Genomic DNA, 19,654 nt, shown 5'->3' with positions numbered 1-19,654 from the left:
ATCCCTGTGGTCTTCAGATTACTTCTCCCACAAATAAGGACAACTGGAAGGAATGGAATGCTTTGTTACAGGTTGAATTACTGTGCACCCCCTTCTCCTGCCGCTTACGAGGCAATCCTCCCATTCGGAAACCGGAGGGATTTAGAAAAAATGTAACACATACGATGTGGAAAAAAACTATGCATTCTGAGATCAGGAGGTCAGAACTACCAAGAAAGATGCAAAGTAGTGAATAATGCCAATTTTATTTACACAGCACAATGTCAATGACGAACGTCAGTGCTTTAAAGACGGCCAACTTTTATCCAACAAGTTAGAGGTAAACAACAATCTAGGGAGTTTTCTGCAGAAGTCTAGGGAGCCTCAAAAGTAGAGAAGACATCGACCGCTATCCATATCACAGCCGCCACCGCGTCGGCGTCGGCGTTGGCGGCGCGCCCCGGTAGGTGTGCGCGCGCGCGGAAGGGGCGGGGCGGAGGAGGGGCGCGCGCTCGGTGGGCGGGGCGAAGCCCGGAGGCGGGCGTACGCGCGCGGGGTCATCTGGTCTGCAGGGGGCGCTGCGCACCCACGCCGCGCTCTGCCTGCCCCCGGGTGCTGTCCGCCGCGGTTCGATTGGAGCAGCCGCCGAGGAGCGCTTGGCGCCATTTTGAAGCGGAGAGGAGGAGGAACGGCCGGGCTGGCTGCGGAAGGGGAGGGGGGAGGAGGCGATTGGATGCGGCGGCGGCGGCGGCCGATCCCGGAGAGCAGCGGAGTGAGAGGAGTAGCGAGTCGGACACCCGGAGGTAGGAAACAATTCAGTTAACGGAAAGCAAATGTCTCTCGTCTCCCGTGGCCGCGATCCATTTTTCAGCGGCCGCCACCGCGGCTCTGTGTGTGTGTGTGTGTGTGTGTGTGTGTGTGTCGGGGCTGAAGCGCCGCCCGCCAGCTTGCCAGTCGAGGCTTGCCTCCCGGCGTCGGGGGCTGCAGTGGTCGGCTGCCGGGCGGCGGCCTGGGGCGGGGGTCGCGGGGCGCGGGCCGGCTGTGCGGTGGGGGTGGGGAGGGCTCCGCGCTCTCCACGCCGCGGGCTCTGCGGCACCCGTGTAAATTAAACTTGCCGCCCAGGTTCCGGCCCGGGCGCCCGCCGCGGGCGGTGACCTTGCGCGCGGCCGGGGGTCCCGGGTGGCCCCGCACCCGCGCCCTCCCGCCGCCGCCCCTCCCCCCGCGCCCGCCCGCCCAGCCGGCGGGCGGCTGTTTCCCGGGCGGCAGGCGGGCGGCGCGGTGCTCCTGTTGAATCCTCCCGCGGGCGGGTTTTCCCCTTTCCGGGCGCGGGGCGCACGGGGGGCGCGGGTCGGTGCCGCCGGCGCTCTTGCCTCCTCCCGGGGTCCCCGCGCGCCGCCCGGCCCCCGCTCCGGGTGGAGGACGCGGGCGGATAGAGTGACATTTTTACACGGTTACTTGCCAGTCGCGGGAGATAAAGCGCGCTAACCGCGCCTCTCGGTTGCTGCTGGGGGAATCCGAGGACCTAGTTGAGGAAGAGCCCAGCTCCGGCGTGAAGTGACTCCTCCCAGGCGACAACTGGATTCTCGCTTTGAGTTAGGATCGAACGGCAGTGAAAATGGTGTGCGATCGTGGATAGTTCGCCTTTATGCACCGTTATTTCATTGACACTGAAAGTTTTGGGTCCGGAGAGGAGCCTGTTTGTGCTGTTGCTGTGGGTTTTGGGTACGTACGTTAAAGCTGGCTCTGAGCAGCCCGACCGTAATTTGAGGGGATGAATCTGAACCCTGTAACACGGCACCTCATCTTCAGTACTACACGCTGCAGCGTTCCTTCCCGCGGATGGTGTGAGCTCGGGAAGGGTTTGAAAGACCATTTACCCAACCACTTCACACTCGCCTTAACCATTCTTACTAGGAAAGGGTTAATTCTTATTTTCTAAGAACTCTTCTCTCACACTGGTATCTCGAAGTGATGGATGGGCAGTGGTGTCCCGAATGACCCTATCCATGTGTATTAAATAGTTTGGGAAGCTTTGGATACAGCCTTTGATTTTGTAGTTTGGCTGCGGACTTGAGAGAGTTGACTTCCTAATAACCTTTTAAAACATACTTGGTTTATATATAGGAGGTGAGCTGTAAATAAATCATAATCATTTAAATCCTGAATGGCAATATAATCACTGTTCTCAGTTAACACTAAGTTCCAAGAAACATTTACTATATTAAACTCAAGTACTAGTCAAATAGAAAAGTTAAAAACACAAACATGGACCTCGAAGGAGCTTCTTTTCTATGCAATCCACATGTCACAGATGTTAGTATTTTTAGGGACAATAAAATGAATACTGTGTGTGCACTTCAATTTGTGGAACAATTAGTCTTGCATCTCATGGTGAAAACAGAAAACCTAATTAAACTGTATAGTGGTGAATTCGTAGGTTGAAAGTTAAGATACATACTTAAAACTTAACTATAAAAAACCATGTCCTAGAGGCCGGGGTTCTGGCTCATTGGTAGAGCATTTGCCTAGCATGCGTTCATTCCCCGGCACCATATAAAAATGAAAAACAAAATAAAGGTATTGTGTCCATTTACAACTTAAAAAAAAAATATATATATATATATATACACACACACACACACACACACATATATATATTCTAAGAACATGTCTTTAAAGTAAAATTTGTACGTACTGTAAATTTACAAATATATATGTATATATACACACACACATATAGTGCACTTTTTTATTAAAGCAGGGACTTTTTCTCATGGTTGAAATTTTTCAACCATTTCTTAGCTGTGTTTTACTTAGGTATATTTTAGTTGAGATGGTAGGGTTTGTCTTTTTTTTTTTTTTTTAAAGAACTGTCTTTTTGGTTGAAGTTGATTCTCTTGGTATTAACTTGGCTTTTACAGTGGCTTTTATCAACTCTTGTTATTTTTATTTCTCTCTAGTTAGGATCCCTGGTCCCAGTTTTCCCTAAGAATTAGAGGAGATAATGTGAATATTGTGATTCTTGTGATGAGTTGGTTTGTACTAAGGTTATTTGTACCAAGGTTTTACTGAGTTGCTGTTGGATAAATGTTGTTTTAATTTTTAATCTTAAAATTGTTACAAATTGTAACATTTTGAGGACTAAACTTTATCAATAATTTGTTAAGCCTAAAATAAAGTGATACCCTGTATTACACAAGGCTTTCTCTGGTAAAGCAGCTGCAAGACTGCTTTATGAGGAAGGGAATATTTTGGGAGCCTGTGTTTTTTCTGCTTATTTCCCTTGGCAAATGTGGACTGTCTTTTGGCTCCCTTAGTTCTTTTTAAAAATCCAGTTCGCTTATAACTAATAGGGAAGTTCCCTCTTATTTGATACATTCTTGGATGACACGTATTGTGTATAACATTAGAAAAGAATAAATTTATGTTAGTGGTAGAGCTACTAGGAAACAAAAAGATGATTTTCAGTTCTTATTTTATAGATGAGAAATTAGGTTCAGATTATAGATTAATTGGTTTATTTAAGGATACGGTCATATTCATGTAGTGAAATTGGGGACAGCCCTTAGATCTCCTGGTGGTCCGTATTGTTTTATTCAGGATTTAACAATATTTAAAATCTTTGTGAGGCAACACATTATTCTCTATCCTCTTCTTTTCATTCATTCAAACAAAAAGTAAAACTTCAAGGTTAACCATCTGTTTTGGACAGAGGCTTTTAACAATTTCTATCTAGTATTCACTACATTTAGGTTGTTTTACAAGATTACCTCTTAGATGTCTGTGTCTCCTAGAGCTACTTGATCTTTCATTGTGTAACACTAATATACATGACATTTTTTTTCTTTGTGAAACTTGTAAGCCAGAATAATCTGGATAGGTTAGTATTGAACTGTATTTTATCATAAGATATTGTGTGTATGTGACTTTTATTTATTTATATATTTTTGGGTATTAAACCCAGGGCACTTAACCACTGAGTTATATCCTAGCCCTTTTTATTTTTTGAGACAGGGTCATATTAAGTTACAGAGGGCCTTGCTCATTTGCTGAAGCTGGCTTCGAACTTGGGATCCTCTTGCCTCAGCCTCCCCAGTTACTGTGAATATAGATGTACATCACTGTGCCCCGCTTGTATATGAATTTTAAGTTGAATTTGCTATACAAGTCATTTGTCTCTTCAATTTACAATAGGCATTTTATTTGGTGTGTGTATTCCTGCTTGGGAATGTTAAAAATTTCAAAAATACTTAGTTTAAAAATAAAACTAGTAGTTTTTTCCGAGAATGTATTTATTTTTTAAACTTAAGCTGCCAATTGATTTGCAATTTTGACTCCTTACAGAGTAGAGGACAGTTCTTTCTCATAGTATTCTATTAACCCCCCCTGATTTTTACCATTTTCTCCAATACTTGAAAAAAGCTTTATAAACCTTCCTTGCCAGTTAGTTCAGGATTAAGAATAAGTTTGCTGTGTTGAGAATAGTTGCACTGGCAGAGTGATTATGCCTTTTGAGAAAATCATGGTGATAAAACTCAGATGAATAAAGTTTAGCTTAAAAATTAAAGCCATTAATCTGAGATATTTAAAAATCTTTATAATAGTTATCATATCCCATTAATTAGATATTAATAGCTGTAATTAGACATTCTTGGTTTAGTTGTATAAACCTTAAAAGTCAGCTAAGGAGTGTGAAGGAAAGACTGATTAAAGTAGGAAACTATTTTGAAGCATCTTTTGAGCCTATGAATACTCCACTCTGCCTTGCCTCTCTCTTCTTTGGCAGAGAATGCTGTGAACTGATTCAGTGAAAATGAACAAGTATTAAGCCTTCTTATACAAACAACCCCAATACAATAAACAGGACCAAGACACCCTGACACATTGAAGTGTAGTGATTGGCAACCCATATCAAAGTGATGGGAGCTGAGCAGGCCAGAGAAGTAGGACCTTTGCTGTTAATGTGTTCTAAAAGGAGCAATCTTTCTCCCCTCTTCTCTTCAGTGGTAGTTGAGGTTATTCTTTTTTATGTGAAAAAGTGCAATTAACTAAGATTAGATGTACAAATGATAATAAGGAAGAAAAGTTATAACCAGGACTAGTATCTCAGAATAGTTTGGGACCTGTAAGAGGTTGTGGTTCCTTAGTCAGTAGTTTAGGGATTCTTTTTTCTCTTCTTTCACTGCATAGGTGTGATTTTAGGTAAGTAACCAAAGATTTTTAAAGGAAAGACCCATGTCCAAAGATATATCCCTTACTAACTCAAATTCCCCCAGGCAGTTTCAGCCATCCTTTAGATATGGGACTGGTTGCAGGAGGCAGTTGTTGCAAAGAATGGTGGTTAAAGTTGTGGAAATAGAGTACTTGAAAAAATTATATAATTTAAGTTAAAAGTTATACATGTATAGTTAAACTTTACAGTGTACAGAAAAGTGAAGATAAAAATTACTTTTCCTTCCAAAACTTGTGTAAAATTCCATAATGTTTATTTGTAAAAATTATACATACAGTATTATACTATTACATTGTACTCTGATTTGCTTTTTTTCCTTAATGCTACAGGCACATATAGAACAACATTATTTAAAAATGATCAGAGTATTTTATTATAAAAGGTACCATAATTGGGGTTCGGGTTGTGGCTCAGCAGTAGAGTGCTTGCCTGCCGCATGCAAGGCTTTGGGTTCGATCCTCAGCACCACATAAAAATAAATAAATAAAACAAAGGAATTGTGTCCAACTACAACTAAAAAATAAATATTAAAAAAAAAGGTACCATAATTGAGATTAGATTGTAACAGTTTACACTAACCAGCAATGTTTGTCCGTTATGTGTTCACCAACACTGGACTTTATATTTTTTTGCCAATTGGATATGTGAACCTCTATCTTGTTTTGAGTTGGAATTTCTTTGATTATGAATGAAAGTAAACAATTTATTCATATGCTTATTAAGGGGCAGTTACTTTCAGCACATAACTTTAGTTTCAATGATTTCATTTACTTGCTACTGACACCCCAGGTGCCACTTCCCTGCCCTCCCACTGAGCTAGTCCTTACCTGAGACCTGAGATGGCCTGAGAGGTGGAACTTGAAGAGGAATAAGATTTTGGAGCCAGTGGCACCTTGAGGGGGATTGATGCTATGACTAGAGAAGTCACTATACTATACTATGAAAAACTGAAGGGCAATGTGAGAGTATTGAAAGCCCTTGATTTGGTGTTAACATAGGTACAAGAGGGGCAGAACCAACCAACATTGGGGGGATTTGAGAATCGGAAGAAATAAATTTTGTATAGGGTCTGAATGTTCTGTCCCATCCTGTCCCAATAAGAGTATTAATAAAAAATGGACCTTATAGCTGGAGTGGGTCCATTTTTTATTTTCCTCTTATTGAATTTGTATTGGCAGGGGTGGCAACCTGGACCTCTTTATTTCAGTTTCTCTAGTTTTGAGGACTTAGTTTTTCTTATATGGGAAACTGATATTCCTTCAAATCAGTCAAAGGGAGCATTTTATTTCTGGACTCCTTCAGCTCTATTTTTTAATCTCTAGTGTCTTTTAGTGGCTAATGTTTTACAAGAGTGTTAGAGACCTCACATGCTGAAGTGTTCAGAAACACTTTGGAAGCTGGTGTATCTACATGAGCTTTGTTTCTATTTAATCCCTGTATGCTGTTTTCTCCCTACCCCAGCTTTATTTATTTTCATGGGATGAGTATTTTTTTTTCCCCATTTTAGTAAGCTTGGGAGGTGACTGACTTACAAGACTCTTATCTTTGTCTAGTCATTATTTTTTCAGTACTGGGGATCAAGCCTAGACCGCCCAAGTGTTAGGCAAACGCACTACCACTGATCTATATCCTCAACCTTGTGTGATTTATTATATATACTGTTTATCAATGGGCTGGCCCTTTATTGTTTTTATCCTAGTCTAGGCCATTAGTTCTCAAACTGGGTTGATGTTACTTCTTCTATCTCTAGTGTTCACAATTTGGCATTGTGACATTTTAGTTGTGTCCAATAGAAGGGAGTGAATTTGCTGTTGGCATCTAGTGGGAGTGGATTGGCTATTCGCATCTAGTGGGTAGAAGTCAGGTGTGGAGGCTGCTAAACGTTCTACACTATGGAGCAGCCCTCCATAAGAAAAAGAAGTTACCTGACCAAAAATGTTTATTGTGTCAAGATTGAGGAACCTTTGTCTTGGCAGAGTTTGTCCAGGAGGCTGCATTTACCCACAGCTCAGCTGAATTAGATGTGTCCACTAATTTTGATCATAATGATGAAGCAATAGTAATGTTTAATGTGGTCTTGTGCTGTAGCTTTTGAGCAGTTTGCCTTTTTCTTTCTTTGTAGTACCTTTCTTTTCAGCTGTTGACTTTGCTTCTTCTTCCTTAGCCTTATGACATACATAACTAGGTGAGGTCTTTATAATCTTAGTTGGAATTTGAAGAAGACAAGCATTTAAGACTTGAATATATTTAAGCATTTGAAAATGCTGCTTGATGAGTAAGGTTCCTTTCTAAGCAAGTCAGGAGGGCATAATGGTTTAGCATATCCTTAAAAGTTAAGACTACTTGAGTTTTTATCTTGTCTTCATCACTAAGTAGCAATGTTACCATGGGCAAATTGCCTAATCTTGCCAAGCCTCAATTTTTTTTTTTTTTTTAATATTTAGTTTTTAGTTGGACACAATACCTTTATTTATTTATATGTGATGCTGAGGATCGAACCCATGGCCTCATACGTGGTAGGTGAACACTACCGCTGAGCCACGACCCTAATCCTCCAAGCCTCAATTTCTTAAATCTGTGAAGTGAGGATAATAGCAGATATCTCATTTTAAAAAACAGCTTTGAGATATAACTCACACGCCATACAATCTACTCAATGAAATTGTATAATTCTTTGTTTTCCAGGATATTTGCAGGTTTGTACAGCCATCATCTCAGTTTGATTTTGGAACTTTACTGTTTCATGTTTAAAAAAAAAAAACCCAATAATCTTAAAGCCATTAATTGTTACTTCCCATCACTCCTTATCTCACTAGTTTTTGTGATAAGCCAGGACAAAAGCTTAGTTTAACATGGTGCCAAAATGTAAGTGTGTGGTAAAAAATGATTATAACTTTTTGCAGGCAGACTTGATTTGTGGCAAAGTTCATTTACATTACTTTAGAGAAGGGAAATATGGGATAATTGTTGAATGGATGTTTGCATGTTATACTGTGCAAGGAAATTACGTTCAGTGCTGGCTAGATATAACAATGAAAGATATTCCTTCTGTCAAGAGATATATATTTAATAGGAAGAAAGAGGCTCGTGTAAAAATTAAAAAACACAGCAGAATACTGTTCATACTTTCAGGAATGCCTAAACAAACATGAAAAACTTCTTGAAGGAGGAACCATTTCACCAAATCTTAGATATTGGAAAAATGGGACTTTTGCCTCCATTGAAGAGTACTTTGAAGACAGGATTATGGTCTTAAATTTCTGGTAGCTATACCCACAGTCCTTTTTGATATTTCTAATATGTTATGAACCTGAAAATGAAATGTTTTAAATAAGCTTAGTGAGAGCCTGATGTCTGTCAGAAGAGGCCATTGATACATGATCTTATTCTGTCATTTTGAGTTAATGACCTTTTAGTTTAGATTTTGGTTCATCCCAGTTAATTGACTTTATTGAACAAGTGATTTCTAGACAGATTAGGTTCTTATACATATTTTTTCTTTTTTCTCTATTTTTACTAAGAACTGTATTTTTGAAGGAAATTTCCCAAATTTCCTTCCTACTGTACTCTTTAACATAGCATCTCTAGTACAATGTGTCCAAAATTGAGCTGCCTTCCCCTACTCTTTTATCATTTTCCAATTTTTGCTTTGGTTAATAACAGATTTCTTTCCTTTTTCTTTTATTCTTCCTTTTTTTAAGTTGTAAGGAATGACTAGATTTATCATGTTGGAAACCTTAGAGTCATTTTAAATGATCCTATCATCTTCCCTACCTCTCATCAAAGGAGTTACCAAATTTTGTTGATTCTGATACAGTATTTTAAAGTTCAAAAAAACTCAACTATTTGCAGCTGTGTGGTGGTACATGCCTGTATTCCCAATGACTCAGGAGGCTGAGGTAGGAGCATTGCAGGTTGAAGGATGGCCTTTCCATGTGGTATTTCTCTGCTTGTTAGTACCCTTTTTCTTCTTGTGCACATGTCCAAAGTTCTGCTATACACCTCCATTTAGTGAGGCCCTAAGCACCTTAGCAAGACCCTGTCTGAAAATAAAAAGGTCTGGGGATGTAGGTCAGTGGTAAAACGCCCCTGGGTTCAGTTCCCAGTACCAAAAACAAAACAAAACTAATTGCAAGCATATACTTCAAAAGTAAAATAAGAGACTTTTTATCCTTTTTCTTTTTTTCTTTATTTTGAAGTATATACTTTCAATTAGTTTAGTTTTGTTTTTGGTACTGGGAACTGATAAGAGACTTTTTATCCTTTTTCTTTTTTTCTTTATCTATAACCTTTTCCATCTCATTCCAGACTTCTGCAATAATTTATAAATGTTACTGATTTCTTATATATCTTTCTGGGGATTTTAATAATACAAACATATATAAATATACTTATCCCACCTCTCTTCCCTCTTACCACATTTTACACTAATGTTGGGAACATTAACTCCTTTTCCTGCTCTTTGCTTTTTTCACTTAACAGAATGTCCTGGAAATCTTTTTGTTCTAGCATATAAAAGCACCGCAATAAAATGTTCCAATTGATAGATTGTTTCCCAGTTTCTACTATTATAAAATTACTGTGGTGAGTAATCTTATATGGATATCATTTTGTACTTAGGCAGGTATGTCTGGGGTAAATTCCTAGAAGTGGAATTTCTGGAACAAGGAGTGTAACAGATATAATTAAAAAAAAATTTTTTTAAAGTTGTAGTTCAACACAATACCTTTATTTGTTTATTTTTTAATGTAGTGCTGAGGATCGAACCCAGCGCCTTGCACGCGCTAGGTGTGCGCTCTTCCACTGAACCAGAACCCCACTTTGTTAAGTTGTGCTTCCTAGAGGTTGTAACAGAAATGTATATGTAAGAATACATGTGGGCTGAGGTTGTGGCTCAGGGATAGAGTGCTCATTTAGCATGTGCGAGGCCCTGAGTTTAATCCTCAGCATCACATAAAAATAAGTAAATAAAATAAAGTTATTGTGTCCAACTACAACTAAAAAAAATAAATATTAAAAAAAAAAAAGAGAATACATGTATTTCCGTAAACTTGCCAACATCGAATAATCAGACTTTTTGGGTTTTTGCCAGTCTATTAGGTTAAAAAAATGGTATTTCAGTGTAGTTTTAGTTACATTTTTCTTATGAGGAAATTGAGCATTATTTTATATGTTTGAGCCATTTTTATTTTTCTGAAAACTATTATATTTTCCCTTATTTTAAGATTCTGAGTTACTCTTCATCCTTGTATCTTTGGTTCGTTTACTAAAAGTAAAATGTCGCTTGCTTGTTCTCCTGGGTTCTCTTCTTACTGCTGGTCTGTTTGCAATTTTATTCCCTTCCAGACTTGCCTGTATGTGTTCTCTTTCTCCCTCCCCCACCTCCCATGGATATTTCTCATCACAAATTTTGTGTCTCATTGCTTGCTTATAACTCTTCAGTGGCTCTTTAATTCAAATATCTTAGCATGAGCATGGTAGCTTGCGGGCATTTCATTTCTTTCTAGGTTCTCTGATCCTTCCAAATGTTGAACTGCTCCCAGCTCCCTACTATATTAGACCCTTTATCTCTGTGTCTTTCCATGTGGTATTTCTCAGCTTGTTAAAAACTCTTTTTCCTTCTTGTGCACATTTCCAAAGTTCTGCTTTACATCTCCTATTCAGCAATTAATAGGTTTTTCTGATACCTGACTCTTACTTCAGGCAGTATACATTGCATTTTTTTCTTCACAAGATCCCATGTATACCTGATACGGAAAGTCCCACGTTTTCTCTTTTTATTATTTGTTTAAGCACATGTGTTTCTATGCCCAAGATTGTTAGCTTCTTGAGAGCATGGGCTTTAGTTATTTTGGAAGCTAGCAAAGTGTTCAGCACATAGTAGGTGATAAGTATTTATTGACTATACACAAATATATGTATAGAAATTATATATGTGTCTACTCAAAGCAAAATTAATATAATATTGAGCTCACAAATTCATTAGAAATTATTTGTATTTTTATTGAAATGTAATGTGCAAAACCTTCATATTAATTTTGATGATGTATGATATTATACCAGTGTAACCGATATCCCAGAGAAGATGTAAAGCATTTTCATTATCCCAGGAATTTCTCTTGTTTACCTCTCCATTCATTTCTTCTTGCCCTCATGCACTCTAAAAGCAGATAAGTTTTGTTCTGACTTCATACAGTGTGTATGCTTTTGTATCTGGTTTATTTTTTAACATATAGTTTGTATTCATTCATGTGGTTGGAAGTATCAGTAGTTCTTTGTTTTTTTGTTGAATAGTATTTCAGTGGATGAATATACCACAGTTTATGGTTTTTTATAGTCATTTGGGTTGAATCCAGTTTTTGATGTCAAAAACTGAGTAAGTCCTGTACAGGTCTTTTTGCAGACATGTGTTTTCATTTCTCTTAGATAAATACTTTGAAATGGAATTGATGACTTATAGGGAGATGTATGTTTATAAGAAACTAGATTTTCAAAGTGGTTTTCCGTTTTATACTCCTAACTGAATATGAGAGTCCTAATTATTTTATATCCTTGCCAACATTTGAGTAATTAGAATCACCCACGTAATCACTATTACCTAAGTAATAATAATTTTGGCTATTCTAGTTGTTATATGGTCTCTCATTGTGGTTTTATTTTGGATTTCCTTGATTAGTATTTTTTTTTTGTGTGTGGAATGGCTCTTCAAATTTTCTGCTCATTAAAAATGATTTTTTATTATTGATTTGTAGGAATTCTTTTTTTTCTTTTTTATTTGTTCATTTTAGGTATGTATATATATAGTAGAATATATTATACATGTGTCGAGTATAACGTATTATAATTAGGATCCCTTTTTTTTTTTTTTAAAGAAAGAGTGAGAGAGAGGGAGAGAGAGAGAATTTTTTTTTAAAGAGTGAGAGACGGGGGGGGGGAGAGAGAGAGAGAGAGAGAATTTTTAATATTTATTTTTTAGTTTTCGGCGGACACAACATCTTTCTTTGTATGTGGTGCTGAGGATCGAACCCGGGCCGCACGCATGCCAGGCGAGCGCCCTACCGCTTGAGCCACATCCCCAGCCCCAGGATCCCATTCTTGTGGTTATATGTGATATGGAGTAAACACTGGTCATGTATTTATATACGAACGTAGGAAAGTTATGTCCAATTCATTCTATTTCATTCTATTCTTTACTATTCCCATCAGGAATTCTTAATACATTCTGAATATAATTTTTTTGCCAAGTCTTTAAATTGAATATTTTTGTTGTTTGTAGCTTGTCTACCTACCCTAAACTATATTTTTGAGAAGCCGAAGCTTTTAATTTTGAAGTCCAGTTAGCCAATATTTTCTTTTGTTGATTGTGTTTTTTGAATTTGAATAGCCTTTGCCTACCCCGAAGTCAAAAGATTATTGTGGGGCTGGGACTGTAGCTCAGTGGCTGAGTGCTTGCCTAGCATATGTGAGGCACTGGGTTCTATCCTCAGCACTGCATAAAAATAAATAAAATGGGTTGGAGTTGTAGCTCAGTGGTGGAGCACTTGCCTAGCATGTATAAAGCACTGGGTTCGATTCTCAGCACCCAGTGTAAATAAATAAAAGAAAATAAAGGCCCACCAACAACTAAAAACATATTTAAAAAAATAAGTATAATAAAGGCATGCTGTCAATCTACAACTATTAAAAAAAGAATATTGTCACTTTTTTTTTTATTTAAAGAAGATTTATAGTTGTGTTTGTCAGCTTTCTTTTACTATATTACATTCCTGAGACAGTCTACTCTCAAAAACTTATTTTAGAGCTCATGGTTTTTGAGTTTCCATTTGGTCATCAGGTGCACCTTCTGTTTTTAAGCCTCTGATGGGGTGCTGGCTGCAATAGTTACGTGTCAGGGAGCAAAACCATGTAACTATTGCATGTGTGTAATGAGAGACTGAGGGAGAAAAGAAGGGAGGGAGTGGCAGGGTTCCTACTATTGCCCAGTGACAGGAAGATATCCAAGTGGGCCCTACCTCTGAAAGGTTTCACTGTCTCCAAGTTGCACCACCTTAAGATCAAACTTTCAGAGTCATTGGGATTCCATGTGTGTGCCACCATCCATGCCTTTATCAGTTTGTCAGTTTCTCTGAAAAAGGATTTTGGGATTTTCGATTGGGATTGTATTCATCCCTAGATAAGTGGGGAATTGACCTCTTAACAGTATTGAATATGGTCTTCAGTCTTTAACATGGTCCTCAGTGATTCCTTCCTCCCTGTATTTGCAACTTTTATAGTCATCTTCCACATCAGTCTTTAACATGGTCCTCAGTGATTCCTTCCTCCCTGTATTTGCAACTTTTATAGTCATCTTCCACATTGTTTCAGAGTTGGTTTGTGGGGAAAGGGTGATGATATGTGACTTGAAATTAGTGTATTAAACACACTGTGGCTTGTGTATTGGTCTCTCTCTTAATACCCACTTTGAGGAAAACAAGTTGCCTTGTTGTGGAGTAGTCACTGCCAAGACTGAAAGTTCTGGCTTTTTTTTTTTTTTTTAATGGTATTGGAGATTGAATCCAGGGGTGCTCATTGAGCCAAATCCCGAGTCCTTTTTATTTTTTGAGATATGGTCTTGCTAAATGGTGAGGGTCTTGCTAAGTTGCTGAGGCTTCCCTCAAATTTGCAATCCTCCTGCTGTGATCTCGGATTTTACCTGTTTATAAGCTAACAAATCATCCTGCTACAGTTATATAGATGTTGATAGAAGATACATGCATGACTAATGGGTTAGAGTTGAAGGATAGTTTTTTTTTGACAGCAGAGGTACCAGTATTTTTGTGCCAGTGCCTTGAGCTCTGGTTTATTCTGGGGTAATATGAAGTGGACCAGATGACAGTTTTACATGCTGTACAATGTGTTACATGAGGAAATCTGTATGGACATAGGGAACTTGAAATTTTTTTCCATAATTTTTTAATTGGTACATTAGAACGTAATGGTGGGATTTGTTACATATTCATATTTGTACACAATATAACAATATAATTTGACTGATACCATTCTCTAATATTTTCCCTTTCCCTCTCTTCCTCTGCTTCCTGTCTTCCACTGTACAGATCTCTCTTCAATTTTTATGAGATTCTACTCTGTTTTTCTTTGTCTCTAGCTTCTATATATTAGAGAAACATAATAGCTCTTGACTTTCTAAGTTTGGCCTGTTTCACTTAACAAAGTGTTTTCAAGTTTCATCCATTTTTCTACAAATGACATAATTTCATTCTTCTTATGGTTGAACAAAACTCCACTGTGTATTTTTACATTTAAAAAATCCATTTTGTCCATTATTGGGTATGTAGTCTGGTTCCATAGTTTGACTCTTGTGAATTGTGCTGCTATGACATTGTATGTATGTATCACTGTAGTGTGATGGCTTTTTAAATTTTTTTTAAAAAAATATTGTTAATTATAGATGTACACAATACCTTTATTATTTATTTTTTATGTGGTGTTAAGGATTGAACTCAGTGTCTCACATATGGTAGTCAAGTTCTGTACCACTGAGTACAACCTTAGCCCCTGACTTTAATTCTTTATGATGAATACTGAGAAATGGTATGGTTAGGTCGTATGGTGGTTCCATTTCTAGTTTTTTGAGGAAATTTCATACTGATTTCCATAGTGGTTGTACTAATTTACAGTCCCATCAACAGTGTAAAAAGTGTTCCTTTTTCTCTGCATCCTCTCTGGCATTTATTATTGTTTGTATTTATTATTGTTTATATATTATATATATATATTTTTAGTTGTAGGTGGACACAATATCTTTATTTTTATTTATTTATTTTTATGTGGTGCTGAGGATCCAACCCAGGGCCTCATGCATACAAGGCAAGCGCTCTACCACTGAGCTACAACCCCAGCCCTATTGTTTGTATTCTTGATGCTGCCATTCTGATTGGAGTGAGATGAAGTCTCAGTATAGTTTTGATTCGCATCACCCTAATAGTTAATGATGTTGAACATTTTTATATACATTTGTTGGCCATTTATATTTCTTCTGAGAAGTGTCTGATTAGCTCATTTGCCCATTTGTTATTTGGGTTATTATTATTATTATTATTATTATTTTTTAGTTCTCTATTCTGGATATTAATTCTCTGTCAGAAGAGTAGCTAGCAAAGATTTTCTCCTATTCTGTGGGTTCTCTTCACATTCTCATTTCCTTTTCTGTGCAAAATTCCTTTAAATTTGATGCTATCCCATTTGTTAACTCTTGGTATTATTTCCTGAGCTTTAGGGATCCTATTGATAAAGTCTTTTCCTGTGCCAATATGTTGGGAGTGTTGACCCTATGTTTTCTTCTAGGAGTTGGAGTTTCTAGTCTAATACCTAGGTCTTTGATCCATTTTTAGTTGACTTTTGTGGAGGATGAGAAATAAGAATCTAGTCTCATTCTTCTACATATAGATAACCAGTTTACCCAGCACCAATTTGTTAAAGACTGTCTTTTCCCCACTTTGTTTTTGGCACCTTTGTCAAGGATCAGATGTCTGTGTGGGTTTGTCTCTGTGTATTCTAATCTGTACCGTTGATCTTTGTGTCTGTTTTAATGCCAGTACCATTTTGCCATTTTGTTTTTTGTTCCTATAGCTCTGTAGTAAAATTTGAATTCAGGTATTGTAATGTCTCCAGTCTTGTTTTTTTTTTTTTTTTTTTTTTTTTTTTGGAGGGGGGTTAAAATTTGGTTATTCTGTGTCTTTTATTTGTTGAATTTTAGGACTGTTTTTTCTAGTTGTGTGAAGAATGGCATTTGTATTTTGATGGGGATTACATTGAATTGTTGTTACTTTTTAGTAGCATGTCCATTTTAACAATATTAGTTCTACCTATGCATGAACATGGGCCATGGGGGTCTTTTCATCTTATGAGGTTTTTTTTTTTTTTTTTTTTTTTTTTGGTATCCAGGATTGAACTTGGGCACTCTGTCACTGAGCCATGTCCCCAGTCCTATTTTGCATTTTATTTAGAGACAGGGTCTCATTGAGTTGCTTAGTGCCTCAATTTTGCTGAGGCTGGCTTTGAACTAAGGATCCTCCTGCCTCAACCTCTTGAGCTGCTGAGATTACAGGCATGCAAGGTCATCTAAGTTTAAAAAATTTTTTTTCTTCTGTGTTCTATAGTTTTCAATGTAGAAGTCTTTCACTTTCTTGATTTGATTTAAGTTTTTTTTTTTTTTAAGGTCTTGTGAATGGGATTTTTCTTTTTTCTTAGCAGATTCATTATTGGAATATAGAAAAGCTATTAATATATGTATGTTGATTTTGTAAAACACTTTGCTGAACTTATTAGCTATAGCAGTCTTCTCGTGGAGCTTTTGAGTCTTCTAAGTATAGGCACAGATAGTCTGCAGTGATAATTTGATCTTTTTTTTTTTTTTTTAATCTCTCTTATTTCCTTCTTTTGCCAAATTAGTTGATCTAAGATTTCTGGTACTATATTGAATAGGACTGGCGAGAGTGGACATACTTGTCTTGCTCTAGATTATAAAGGAAATACTTTCAACTTTCTCTGTTCACTGTGATGTTGGCTTTGGGTTTGTCATATATAACGTGTATAGTGATGAGGTAAGTTCCTTCTGTCCCTAGTTTGTTGAGTATTTTTATCATGAATGGTGCTTGAAAATTGAAGGCTTTCTTTGCGTTTATTGAGATGACAAAGTGATTTAAATATATTTATGTGATGAATTGCATTTATTGATTTGATACGATAAACCATCTATTTTAGTTAGTTTTTTTTTTTTTTTTTTTTTTTACTGTTTTGACTAAAGGATCTGACCAGAACAATAGTAGAGGAGGAAAAGTTTATTTGAGTGCTTATGGGTTCAGAGGTCTTAGTCCATAGAAGGCTGACTCCATTCCTCCAAGGCTGAACATTGTGGTGGGAGAGGGTGGAGGAGGAAAGCAGCTCACATCATGGTGACCCAGGAGACAAGAGAGAGACTCTACTCTCCAGATACAAGACACGTACACCAAAACTATGGTACACCAAAACTATGCCCCAGTTCCCATCTTCTCCAGTCTCACCCTACCAATTCTTGCAGATTAGGCTAAAGCTACAACCTAATCATTTCTCCTCCAAACCTTCTTGTATTGTCTCACACGTGAGCTTTTGTGGGACACCTCACATCCAAACCATAACACCGTCCTTGCATCTCTGTGATGAAACCAACTTGGTCATGATGTGTAATCTTCTTAATATGTTGTTGAATATGATTTGTTAATATTTTATTATGGATTTTTACATTTAAGTTCATTAGGGATATTGGTCTGTAGTTTTCTTCCCCTGATGAGTCTGTCTCTGGTTTTGGTATAAGGATGATACAGGTTTCATAGAATGAACTTGCAAGTGTTCCATCCCTTTCTAATACTCAATAAACTGAGGAACATTGACATTAGTTCTTTTTTTAAAAAAAAAAAATTTTTATTTTGTTTTTTTATTAAATGCAATGCTGAGAATTGAACCTAGTGTCTCACATGTTCTAGGCAAGCGCTCTACTACTGAGTCACAACACCAGCCCGCATTAGTTCTTTTTAAAAGATTGAGTAGAGGGGCTGGGGATGTGGCTCAAGCGGTAGCGCACTCGCCTGGCATGCGTGCGGCCCGGGTTCAATCCTCAGCACCACATACAAACAAAGATGTTGTGTCCGCCAAATATTAAAAAATAAATACTAAAATTCTCTCTTTAAAAAAAAAACAAAAAAAAAAAATAAAAGATTGGGTAGAATTCAGCTGAGATTCCATCTTGTTGTGGGCTTCTCTTTGTTGGAAGGCTTTTTATTAATGCTTTCATCTCATTCCAGTTATTGGTCTCTTTAGGTTTTCTGTGTCTTCTTTATTCAATTTTGCCAGGTCTTGTGTCTAGAAATGTGTCCATTTAATCTGTGCTTTCCAATTTATTGGAGTATAGTTTTTCAAAATACTTCCTAATGATCCTCTGAGTTTCTGTTATGTCTGTGGTGATTTCTCCATTTCACCTCTTATTTTTAAATTTGGGTCTTTATTTTCTTTTGATTAGTTTGGATAAGGACTTACTAATCTTCTTTATCTTTTAAAGAACTAACTGCTTATTCCGTTTATTCTTTTTTTATTCTCAATTTTCTTTGATTTCAGCTCTGATCTTAATTATTTCCTTTCTTCTACTGGTTTTAGAATTGATTTGTTCTTTTTCAAGGGCCTTGAGATGCATCATTAAGTAGTTTCCTTGAAATCTTTCTGATTTTCTTATGTAGACACTCATAGCCCTAAACTTTCCTCTTAGAATTGCCTTCATAGTGTCTCCAGGGTTCTGATGTGTTGTATCACTATGCTCTCTCCTTTGATTCTAAAAATTTTTAAATTTCTTGCATTTTCTTCTGTCACCCATTGATCATTCAAAGATGTATTGTTCAGTCTTCATGTGTTTATATAGTTTTTGTGTGTTGATTTTTGATTTCATTTAATTATGATCTGATAAGATACAAGGAATTATATCAATTTTTTTTCTTTTTTTGTATTTGCTAAGATTTGTTATGGGCCTAAAATATGGTCTTTTTTTTTTTTTTTTTTTGTACCAGGGATTTAACTCAGGGGCATTTAACCACTGAGCCACATCCCCAGCCCTATTGGTATTTTATTTAGAGACAGGGTCTCACTGTGTTGCTTAGCACCTCACTGTTGATGAGACAGGCTTTGAGCTTGCAATACTTCTGCCTCAGCCTCCCAAGCTGCTGGATTACAGGTATGTGCCTACCTTTCCCGGCTGTTTTGAAGAAGGTTCTGTGAGCTGCTGAGAGGAAAACGTATTCATCTGTGTTTGGGTGCAATATTTTTGTAGAAGTCTGTTAAGTATTTAATTTATAATAATTTTAGGTTTCCAGTTTCTGCTGAGTTTGTTTGGATGCCCATTTTATTGGTGAGAAAGGTATGTTGAAATCACCTAGTATGGTTGTACTGGGGTCTGAGTCTTTAATTTGAATAGTGTCTGTTTTATGTAATTATATGTACCAGTGTTTGGAACATAAATATTTAGTATTGTTATATCTTCTTGTTGTGTTACTTCCTTTACCAGTATGAAGTGACTTCTTTGTATCTTCTGATTAATTTTGGCTTGAAGTTTGTTTTCTTCAATATGAGAATAGTTAATCCTGCTTGTTTTTGGGCTCTGTTTGCATGTGTATCAATTTCTGTCCTTTCACTTTCAGCCTGTGACTGTCTTTACTTTTAAGGTAGATAGTTGGGTCTTGTTTTTTTAATCTATTCTGACAACTTATTTTACTTTGAAATTTAATGTTGTTATAGAGAGCTGTTTATCAATTCTTGTCATTTTGATTTTGTTTCTAATGTTTAATTTGGTCCTGTTTCTCATTTGCTTAACCACTGTATAAATTAGATTTGTGTATTTGTAAGTTTTGAGATGTTATTGAT

The 19,654-nt window shown here is 37.3% G+C and overlaps 1 protein-coding gene across 6 annotated transcripts in view; it reads left to right on the top strand.

Moving 5' to 3' along the window:
• Positions 1-688: 688 nt before the first annotated feature.
• The window catches only part of Pds5b (PDS5 cohesin associated factor B), a 198,757-nt gene continuing 179,791 nt past the window's right edge, over positions 689-19,654 (top strand). For all 6 annotated transcript variants that reach the window (XM_076872121.1, XM_076872119.1, XM_076872122.1 and 3 more), the window contains exon 1: positions 689-782. The gene's annotated coding sequence lies outside the window, so the exon portion shown is untranslated. The remainder of the gene's footprint in view (positions 783-19,654) is intronic.

The sequence above is a fragment of the Callospermophilus lateralis genome, chromosome 12 (assembly GCF_048772815.1).
Source record: "Callospermophilus lateralis isolate mCalLat2 chromosome 12, mCalLat2.hap1, whole genome shotgun sequence".
NCBI classification, from domain to species: domain Eukaryota; kingdom Metazoa; phylum Chordata; class Mammalia; order Rodentia; family Sciuridae; genus Callospermophilus; species Callospermophilus lateralis.
This window is presented reverse-complemented; position numbering and strand designations above follow the sequence as displayed.